This window comes from Lithobates pipiens, unplaced genomic scaffold (assembly GCF_037356315.1).
Source record: "Lithobates pipiens isolate NorthernLeopardFrog02 unplaced genomic scaffold, aLitPip1_a1.2 Scaffold_3, whole genome shotgun sequence".
In the NCBI taxonomy this organism is placed as follows: domain Eukaryota; kingdom Metazoa; phylum Chordata; class Amphibia; order Anura; family Ranidae; genus Lithobates; species Lithobates pipiens.
Genome location: NW_027507790.1, coordinates 96,378,580 through 96,390,130, shown reverse-complemented (window position 1 = coordinate 96,390,130; position 11,551 = coordinate 96,378,580).

Genomic DNA, 11,551 nt, shown 5'->3' with positions numbered 1-11,551 from the left:
CCTCAATATGAGGAGGGATAGGTGTTTGGGGGTCCCCCCCCCAAAGCACCTTGCCCCCATGTTGATGGGGACAAGGGCCTCTTCCTGACAACCCTGACCGGTGGTCTGCGGCTGGGGGGCTTATCGGAATCTGGAAGCCCCCTTTAACATGTTATGACATGTCAAATCGCTGGCTATTGCCGTCAATGGCACCGTCCTAATCGGTGCGACGCTGCATCTGCGGCACTGCACCGATTTCAAAAAGTAGTTTCTGTACTACTTTTTGCAATTTCGGGCTGCTGTTTACATTGACATCTGTGCAGAAACCTGCACAGATGTCTCTGAAATCGTGGCCGAAATGACATGCGGGAATGAAATTGTGCAAATTCAGCTGAACTCGCACGGCTTCATTCCTGCAGCTCAGTGTGAACCTCGGCTTAAATACACTAACAAGCTGAAGCCAAACTCTAGCTAACACTTTAAAGCATTTACAGCAAACATTTTTTTCCCTTAGGGATAAGAACTTTACACAAATAGATAAAAGCTGAACATTCTAAGCAACCCTGCCAGAATTGTCAGTCTGCTGGGGAGCTTGTTCTTTTGAAAAACATCAGACTTGCTGGCTGGATCACCAGATCACTATATAAGAAAGAAAGCCTAAAAAATAAAATGATTGCACCCATCACATCTAAAAATTGGTAAGCTGAAAAATTATAAATGTTTGCTTTTGGGTTTAATAACACTTTAAACTATGATATTGCAGTATGTTAAACAGCCAAAAGACCAATGAGCCACCCTTGTTGCTTGGGTATTTGCTTCCCCAGAAAGTCCAGGATTCAATAAATAATGACAATGCCGGTGTTAATATCTAAAAAGACCAGCAGGCCAGGGCTCCATTAAAAATTGGAATGTGAAAGGAGTGCAAGCACAAGTGTATCTCTTTGGGGAAAGCAATCACTAGCTACTAGGTCCACAAAGGTCCTGTTTAAGGACTGGTATAGGTGTACAATATATAGGGTTGTGGTGCACTGCTGCTGACTGCTGTGCTGCTGATTGCTGCCCGATTCTGCAGCTGTCTTTTATCAGTGTAGGGACTGAGGGACAGTCTGCAAATCACTAGCTAATAGGTCCACAAAGGTCCTTTTAAGGACTGGTATAGGTGTACAGTATATAGGGTTGTACACGTATAATATACTTTCTTTCAAATATAGAAAGAATATTATACTTGACTGCTGACCAATTCTGCAGTTGTCTTTTATCAGTGTAGGGACTGAGGGACAGTCTGCAAATCACTAGCTACTAGGTCCACAAAGGTCCTTTTAAGGACTGGTATAGGTGTACAGTATATAGGGTTGTACACGTATAATATACTTTCTTTCAAATATAGAAAGAATATTATACTTGACTGCTGCCCGATTCTGCAGCTGTCTTTTATCAGTGTAGGGACTGAGGGACAGTCTGCAAATCACTAGCTACTAGGTCCACAAAGGTTCTTTTAAGGACTGGTATAGGTGTACAATATATAGGGTTGTGGTGCACTGCTGCTGACTGCTGTGCTGCTGATTGCTGCCCGATTTTGCAGCTGTCTTTTATCAGTGTAGGGACTGAGGGACAGTCTGCAAATCACTAGCTACTAGGTCCACAAAGGTCCTTTTAAGGATTGGTATAGGTGTACTATTTGGTGTGCAGTATATAGGTGTGTAATACACGTATAAAATACTTGCACATATAGAAAGCATAGTATAGTGCATTTCCACTGTGCAGCATTGTGACTGCTGAGTGGTTCTGCAGCGATACTACAAACAGTGACAAACGCAATAAAAGAAAAGTATTATAACTGGTGTGATAGACCAGTGGCTCCCAAAAACGACAGATTGAAGCGGGGTGTCATATACCTTCTTCCACATACATACTGCACTTCTCTAGAGACTTTTGTCACAGGGTCATTTAAAAAATGACAGGCAGAGGAAGAGGCAGGCCCTTCCGCAGGGGTGGTAGGGGTAGGGCAGGAGCAACAGACTTGAGCTAAAGTGGCAAATTGCAGAAGGTGCGTGCGATTACGTCAAAGGACACACCAGACTTGGTTGAGTGGCTCACTCAGCCTTACTCTTCTGCACCCTCCTCATCCTCTTGATCTGCACCCTCTTCACTCTCTGCTGTGTGCCACCCCAAAGACACTACCACCAACACCACCATATACCTTCCGCTTGAGTCACAGGAATTATTTTACGATCCATATCAAGACATTTCCGATGCGCAGCCACTCTTGGCATTGGATCAGGAAGAGGAGGTAGCAACAACCGCCACTCAGCAGTCTGACGACAGTACCTAGATCAGCTCAAGGAGGAGGTTGGTCCCCGCTGTTGCTGCCTACTCCTAGATCTCTAATTATAGCGGTGGGGAAGGTGACGTCGATGATGACGTGTCTAGTTATGTCACGTGGGTGCCCACAAGAGAAGAAGAGGAGGGGAGTTCAGAGGGAGATATGGACCAGAAGATAGGGAGGAGAAGCAGGTGGAACTTAGATTGCACAGGAGGGACAAAGCAGACTGCTAATGTATCAGGAGCGAGGCATCAACCATGTACGGTCACATCTGGCGCTCCCAGGACGCCGGCACATGGCTCCGCAGTGCGGGCTTTTTTTAACGTGTCAGCTGCTGACAATAGTGTTGCCATCTGCAATCTTTGCAGTCAACGCATAATTCGCGGTAAGCCCAACACTCACCTAGGGACCTTAAGAAGGCACATGAGCTGCCATCACCGAGCCCAGTGGGAGCAACGGAACCCACAAAGCCATACTCCAGGCTCTCACCGTCCAGCCTCGTCTTCTACTTCTCCTTCTCCTCTCTCCTCACAATTGTCCTCCACTCCACCTTCCATCATGCCGTCCTCACGTTTTTTCTGGAAAAAGGCAGGCTTCCGTGGGCCAAATGTTCGAGAGTAAAAAAATGATGACGCCGGATAACCCTCTTGCCCAACGGTTGATGGCTGGCTTGTCAGAACTGATAGCCTGCCAACTACTGCCATATAAACTGGTGGACTCGTGGCCTTTCAAAAATTTGTGGCCATTGGAAGGTCCCAGGAAGGAAGTGTTTCTCACAGAAGGGCATCCCAGAGCTATATGGCCATGTTCAGCGACAAGTGAATGTATCTCTGGCACACAGTGTCGGTGCCAAGATATATCTGACCACAGACACGTGATCTAGCAAACACGGGCAGGGAAGGTATATCACTTTTACTGCCCACTGGGTGAACCTTCTGATGGCCGTCAAGCATGTAACCCGTGGCACCCGTGTAGATTTGGTTTTACCGCCACGGATTGCAAGCAGGCCTGGTTTTTCTTCTGCTCCTCCTACTCCATCCTCCTCGGCTGACTCCTCCTTTTCCGCTGCTAGTGTCTCTTCCGCTGCGCCGCCCAAGCTCCCCAGAACCTATTCGACATGCCAGGTGAGACGTTGCCATGCTGTGCTGCGTCTGTTGTGCCTGGAAGCCAAGAGCCACACTGGCCCTGCACTTCTTTCAGCTTTGTGTTAACAGGCAGATCAGTGGCTAACACCGCTCAATTTGACAGTTGGTAAAGTGGTGTGTGACAACGGTGCCAATCTGCTTAGCGCATTGAAACAGGGCAAAATTATGCACGTGCCATGCATGGCATACGTCTTAAACTTGGTCGTGCAGCGATTCGTTGTCAAATACCCTGGGGTCCATGACATCTTGCAGCAGGCAAGGGAAATCTCGGCCCATTTCAGAAGATCTTACACGGCCATGGCTCACCTTGCTGACATTCAGCGGCGACACAATCTGCCGGTCAGACGTCTTATTTGTGATTGCCCGACGTGATGGAACTCAACCTTCTATATGCTTGATAGGCTGCTCCAGCAGAAACGTGCAGTTAACGATTACCTGTACGAACTCTGCAGCAGAACAGGTTCTGGGGAGCTTGTTTTTTTTTCACAGCGCCAGTGGCTGCTCATGCGCGATGCATGCAGACTTCTGCAGCCATTTGATGAGATCACCAAACTGGTAAGTCGCAGCCATGGCGCCATCAGTGACATGGTACCTTATGCCTTCTTTATGGAGCGTGCATTGCGTTGTGTCGTTGATCAAGCCGTGGAGGAGCAGGAGCAGGAAGATGAGGAAGTCGCAATGCTGGATGAATTCCCGGGGGGGGCTACTCTATCTGAGACAAGTCAACAACAGGAGTCTGAAGAGGAGTCAGAGGAGGATGGTGCCAGGGCGGATGAGGAGGAGCAAGAAGAGCATGCTTTAAACCTTTCTGGGATCCCTGTTGTTGTGTGTGGATGGGGAGAGGAGAACGAGGAGGACGACATTATCCTGGATGATGAGCAGGAGCCAGGCCACCACACCGCTTCCAGTTTAGTGCAAATGGGGGCCTTCATGCTCCAGTGTTTTAACAGGGACCCCCGTATAAAAAGCATAAGGGTCAAGAACCAGTACTGGGGGGCAACGTACTTAGACCCCCAGTACAAACACAAAATGGCGGAAATGTTACCACCGTCACAGAGGGCTGACAGAATGGAGCACTTACAGACCTTGCTTCGACAACTGCTGCATTCTGCTTTTGTGTGCGCTGGCAGAGGAGGAATTCCCACTCCCAGAGAAAGAGTTGCGGGTACCAATCCAACAGCGCCTGCAAGAAGTGAGCGGTTTGAAGATGTGTTGGTGATTTCTGATATGAGGTCATTCTTTCAGCCGACCCATCGACAGGTGTCATCTGGATCCAGCATCAGGGAACGCCTAGACCGACAGGTGTCCGACTACATCGGGTTAACGGCCGATGTGGACGCTCTGAGGAGTGATGAACCCCTGGACTACTGGGTGGGCAGGCTTGACCTCTGGCCAGAGCTTGCCCAATTTGCAATGGAACTGTTGGCTTGCCCCTCGTCCAGTGTCCTGTCCGAAAGGACGTTCAGCACAGCAGGGGGGATCGTGACCGATAAGCACACTCGCCTAGCTCACGACAGTGTTAACTACCTGACATTTATAAAACTGAATGAGGCATGGATCTCAGAGGAATTCAACACATGTGACCAGTAGACCATGTATATGTATAACTCTATAAATAATTTATTTAATCAAGCACACTGACCTTTTTTCTACCTTTGGCTCACTTCCTTGTACAAAAAAAGCGCACCGTACTATATTCCAGTACCCTCCTGTTTGAAGAGGTTGAGTGACTTGCTGGTATCAGTGCTGCTGTCAGTGCTCTCTATCTCTGTGCTGGTGTCAGTGTTCTCTCTCTATCTCGGTGCTGGTGTGGTGTCAGTGCTCTCGATCTCGGTGCTGTTGTGGTCTCAGTGCTCTCTATCTCCGTGCTGGTTTCAGTGCTCTCTATCACGGTGCTGGTGTCAGTGCTCTCTATCATGGTGCTGGTGTCAGTGCTCTCTATCACGGTGCTGGTGTCAGTGCTCTCTATCATGGTGCTGGTGTCAGTGCTCTCTATCATGGTGCTGGTGTCAGTGCTCTCTATCACAGTGCTGGTGTCAGTGCTCTCTATCACGGTGCTGGTGTGGTGTCAGTGCTCTCTATCTCGGGGCTGGTGTGGTCTCAGTGCTCTCTATCACAGTGCTGGTGTCAGTACTCTCTATCACAGTGCTGGTGTGGTGTCAGTGCTCTCTATCTCGGTGCTGGTGTCAGTGCTCTTTATCACGGTGCTGGTGTGGTGTCAGTGCTCTCTATCTCGGTGCTGGTGTGGTCTCAGTGCTCTTTATCACAGTGCTATTGTGGTGTCAGTGCTCTCTATCTCGGTGCTGGTGTCAGTGCTCTCTGTCACGGTGCTGGTGTCAGTGCTCTCTATCATGGTGCTGGTGTCAGTTCTCCCTATCACAGTGCTGGTGTCAGTGCTCTCTATCCCGGTGCTGGTGTCAGTGCTCTCTATCACGGTGCTGGTGTGGTGTCAGTGCTCTCTATCTCGGGGCTGGTGTGGTCTCAGTGCTCTCTATTACAGTGCTGGTGTGGTATCAGTGCTCTCTAACTCGGTGCTGGTGTCAGCGATCTCTATCTCGGTGCTGGTGTCAGTGCTCTCTATCATGGTGCTGGTGGGGTGTCAGTGCTCTCTATCTCGGTGCTGGTGTCAGTGCTCTCTATCATGGTGCTGGTGTGGTGCCAGCGATCTCTATCTCGGTGCTGGTGTCAGTGCTCTCTATCATGGTGCTGGTGGGGTGTCAGTGCTCTCTATCTCGGTGCTGGTGTCAGTACTCTCTATTTCGGTGCTGGTATCAGTGCTCTCTATCACGGTACTGGTGTCAGTGCTCTCTATCATGGTGCTGGTGTCAGTGCTCTCTATCACGGTGCTGGTGTTAGTGCTCTCTATCACGGTTCGGGTGATCATCTCCTGCACCATCTTCATAGCCTGCCCTGACCTTTCCTCTCCTCCATGGCCTTCATGGGCTCCTGAATTGTCAAAATTTCACAGATAAAAAAAAGAATGCTTGTCGTTTTCGATCCCAGATTCACTTAATACTTTTGTTATGTCAGTGTCCATGTGGTGGGACTATGTGTGCACATCTAGTAAGTATTTTGTGGCTGAAAATATGACCTGTAGGTTTTTAAGGTTCACCTGCCATTAAAGTCAATGGGGCCTGCCACAAACTTTGTGGTTCGCAAACTTTTGGCCGCTTTCGCGGTTCGCGTTTTACGAAACGTCCCGTCGGAAGTTCGTCCATCACTACCCATCAACATGGGGGCAAGGTGCTTTGGAGAGACATACGGCCTGGTATGGTTCAGGAGGGGGGCACTTGCTTGTCCCCTTCCTTTCCTGACCTGCCAGGCAGCCTGCTTGGATAAGGGTCTGGTATATATTTTGGGGGGGACCCCATGCCATTTAAAAAAAAAAACTGGCACCCGCCATTTTTTTCATGATTTTTTTTTTGCTGACATGTTCCATGGGCAACCATGTTGACAGCTGATGACTTATCGGTAAGGACATGGCAGCCAGCTTCCTGGTCCCCTCCTTAGCAACCAGCTATATACAGTGTGCTTACAGTCTGTTTAAAGAGATAAAAAAATGTAAAATGCAAAATGCATGAAAACTGCATGAAAAAACGCATAAAAAGTGGGTTTACAAACGTAAAATGCACTCCAAAACGTGCCTGAAAAATGCATCAAGCGCAGCCACATAGATGTGAAACTAGACTTTTATGATGTACGTGGAATGAATTTAGCTGATTAAAAATAAATTGTTAGTTTGTGCAAATTTTAATTGCACTCTGGCTTCTCACTGGTCATTGGTTATACTGTCTGCTTTCACTGCAGAATGAATTCATGAATTCTGGACAGGGGCATAAAGGAAATTAAAGTAGAAGGAGGTCTAAGGTAGGCAGGTCTAAGAGAAAGTAATTAAAGTGGTTCTAAACGATCACGTTTTTTTACCTCCATGCATTCTATGCATTAAATAAAAAAACCTTCTGGGTGCAGTCCCTCCCCCCCCGCCCCTGCTGCTGTTAATCACAGTCAGTGAGCCAATGAGGACAGAGCGGTGGGGGGGGTGTGTGGGGGGGTTGTGTGAGTGTGAATGGACCCAGAGAATGGGGGATCTTGGGAGCAAGCCTGCTGGAGTGCCCACATAGCAAGGGGCTTGCTATTGGGGGCACTCAGCAGGGTTTTTTTTTTAATCTTTCATTTGGGATTGCTTTAAGTATCTGATGGGGAGACTGCATAGCCAAAGTCTACATCATTCAGTGGCCAGCTCCCTCACGGAAACATGCACACCTAAAGAGTGTCTGTGGATGTGTTCTTTCACTTTTGGAAACATAAAAACACAGCACAGGCACCTACAGGGATGGACTGTGGACTTGAAAACATTTTCAAAATAATATTTCAGTAATACTAACACATTATTCTGCATCAATGATTAATGCTCAATATTATTTTATTATGTTTTTTTTTTTTAGGTAATTAATGTGACTTTAGTACTCCTGTAAGGCTGTATTCAAACCTGAGCAGAGCAATTTTCAGGAAACTTTATTTGACTGCTTTTCTGAGCATTTTAGAAGTGTATTTCAAGCATGTTACAAGTGTATTTAAGCATTTTTGTTTTAGCCAATATAATGTATGGGGGGGGGGGGGACCAGTTGTTACAGGCTCAAAAATTCCTAAAATACGTCTAAGAAAGCTTGATTGAAGCTTTATAGATTTTTAGTCTATCAGGTCAAAAGTGCCCAAAGCACCATTTTGGTGATCTCATCAAATGGCTGCAGAAGTCTGCATGCATCGCGCATGAGCAGCCACTGGCGCTGTGAAAAAAAAACAAGCTCCCCAGAACCTGTTCTGCTGCAGAGTTCGTACAGGTAATCGTTAACTGCACGTTTCTGCTGGAGCAGCCTATCAAGCATATAGAAGGTTGAGTTCCATCACGTCGGGCAATCACAAATAAGACGTCTGACCGGCAGATTGTGTCGCCGCTGAATGTCAGCAAGGTGAGCCATGGCCGTGTAAGATCTTCTGAAATGGGCCGAGATTTCCCTTGCCTGCTGCAAGATGTCATGGACCCCAGGGTATTTGACAACGAATCGCTGCACGACCAAGTTTAAGACGTATGCCATGCATGGCACGTGCATAATTTTGCCCTGTTTCAATGCGCTAAGCAGATTGGCACCGTTGTCACACACCACTTTACCAACTGTCAAATTGAGCGGTGTTAGCCACTGATCTGCCTGTACTTTTGTTATGTCAGTGTCCATGTGGTGGGACTATGTGTGCACATCTAGTAAGTATTTTGTGGCTGAAAATATGACCTGTAGGTTTTTAAGGTTCACCTGCCATTAAAGTCAATGGGGCCTGCCACAAACTTTGTGGTTCGCAAACTTTTGGCCGCTTTCGCGGTTCGCGTTTTACGAAACGTCCCGTCGGAAGTTCGTCCATCACTACCCATCAACATGGGGGCAAGGTGCTTTGGAGAGACATACGGCCTGGTATGGTTCAGGAGGGGGGCACTTGCTTGTCCCCTTCCTTTCCTGACCTGCCAGGCAGCCTGCTTGGATAAGGGTCTGGTATATATTTTGGGGGGGACCCCATGCCATTTAAAAAAAAAAAACTGGCACCCGCCATTTTTTCATGATTTTTTTTTTGCTGACATGTTCCATGGGCAACCATGTTGACAGCTGATGACTTATCGGTAAGGACATGGCAGCCAGCTTCCTGGTCCCCTCCTTAGCAACCAGCTATATACAGTGTGCTTACAGTCTGTTTAAAGAGATAAAAAAATGTAAAATGCAAAATGCATGAAAACTGCATGAAAAAACGCATAAAAAGTGGGTTTACAAACGTAAAATGCACTCCAAAACGTGCCTGAAAAATGCATCAAGCGCAGCCACATAGATGTGAAACTAGACTTTTATGATGTACGTGGAATGAATTTAGCTGATTAAAAATAAATTGTTAGTTTGTGCAAATTTTAATTGCACTCTGGCTTCTCACTGGTCATTGGTTATACTGTCTGCTTTCACTGCAGAATGAATTCATGAATTCTGGACAGGGGCATAAAGGAAATTAAAGTAGAAGGAGGTCTAAGGTAGGCAGGTCTAAGAGAAAGTAATTAAAGTGGTTCTAAACGATCACGTATTTTTACCTCCATGCATTCTATGCATTAAATAAAAAAACCTTCTGGGTGCAGTCCCTCCCCCCCCGCCCCTGCTGCTGTTAATCACAGTCAGTGAGCCAATGAGGACAGAGCGGTGGGGGGGGGGTGTGGGGGGGGTTGTGTGAGTGTGAATGGACCCAGAGAATGGGGGATCTTGGGAGCAAGCCTGCTGGAGTGCCCACATAGCAAGGGGCTTGCTATTGGGGGCACTCAGCAGGGTTTTTTTTTTAATCTTTCATTTGGGATTGCTTTAAGTATCTGATGGGGAGACTGCATAGCCAAAGTCTACATCATTCAGTGGCCAGCTCCCTCACGGAAACATGCACACCTAAAGAGTGTCTGTGGATGTGTTCTTTCACTTTTGGAAACATAAAAACACAGCACAGGCACCTACAGGGATGGACTGTGGACTTGAAAACATTTTCAAAATAATATTTCAGTAATACTAACACATTATTCTGCATCAATGATTAATGCTCAATATTATTTTATTATGTTTTTTTTTTTTAGGTAATTAATGTGACTTTAGTACTCCTGTAAGGCTGTATTCAAACCTGAGCAGAGCAATTTTCAGGAAACTTTATTTGACTGCTTTTCTGAGCATTTTAGAAGTGTATTTCAAGCATGTTACAAGTGTATTTAAGCATTTTTGTTTTAGCCAATATAATGTATGGGGGGGGGGGGGGGACCAGTTGTTACAGGCTCAAAAATTCCTAAAATACGTCTAAGAAAGCTTTATTGAAGCTTTATAGATTTTTAGTCTATCAGGTCAAAAGTGCCCAAAGCTTCCTCAAAAGTAGCTTTTGGAGCCTCAGGCTTCAAGCTGCAGACTTCAGAGCACTCATATGTGAAAAGAAGCCATTTTATTGCCCTGTACACACAACCGATTTTCCCGCCGGAATAAACCCTGAAGGTTTTTCAGACAGAGTTCTGACGGAAACTGTCTTGCGTTCACATGATCACACCAAAGTCCAATCGTCCACACCAAAGTCCAATCGTCAAGAACGCGGCGACGTACAGCACGTACGACGGGACTAAAAAAGGAAGTTCAATAGCCAGTAGCCAATAGTTTCCATCTCTTACTTGCTTCTGAGCGTGCGTCGTTTTTGGTCCATCGGAACAGCATACAGACGAGCGGTTTTCCCGACAGGAATTGGTTCCTTCGGAAATATTTAGAACATGTTCTATTTCTAGGTCCGTCAGAATTTTCGAAGAAAGAAGTCCGATGAGGCATACACACGATCGGAATATATGATGAAAAGCTTCCGTCTGACTTTTTCTGTCGGGCATTCAGCTCGTGTGTACGCGGCATTATACATGACATTTTGGATGTTGAGCATTTTGTTCTCCCTGTGCCTGCGTAGGTTTCCTCTGGTTACTCTGGTTTCCTCCTGCACTCCAAAGACTTGCTGGTAGGTTAATTGGCTCCTGTCTTAATTGGCCCTAGCATGTATTGTATATTTCTGAATAATGGGACCTTGCATTCTAAGCTCCTTGAGGGCAGGGACTGATGTGAATGTGCAATATATACTGAATGCAATGTGCTGCCTAAAATTGATGGCACTATATACTTGTAATAAATAAATAAATAAAAATACATCTTGGAGCTTTGAGCTACAAACCTCTCAGGTGTGAATGGGGCCTAAGGCATGTGTCCCTCTTCTTTAACATTCAGGAATCACTAATAGTCTTATAGTAAGGTTATTACTCATTCTTTTTTTAGCATTCGGGCAGATCACAGAATGATCTGACAGGTTGGTTTAATAAAATAAATAACAAGAAATCAAGAGTATCAACAGGAATACTCTGATGTATCTATGTAATGTTCTACAATCAGCAGGAGAATAATAGCAAACCAAATTTGTGCCAAAACAGATAAGGGGTTGGAAATGGAGAAAGATCCTCTTCAAAATGTTTTAACAATGAGGCCAAATGTTTGATTGTGTTTGATCTCTAAACTAAACAATGCTG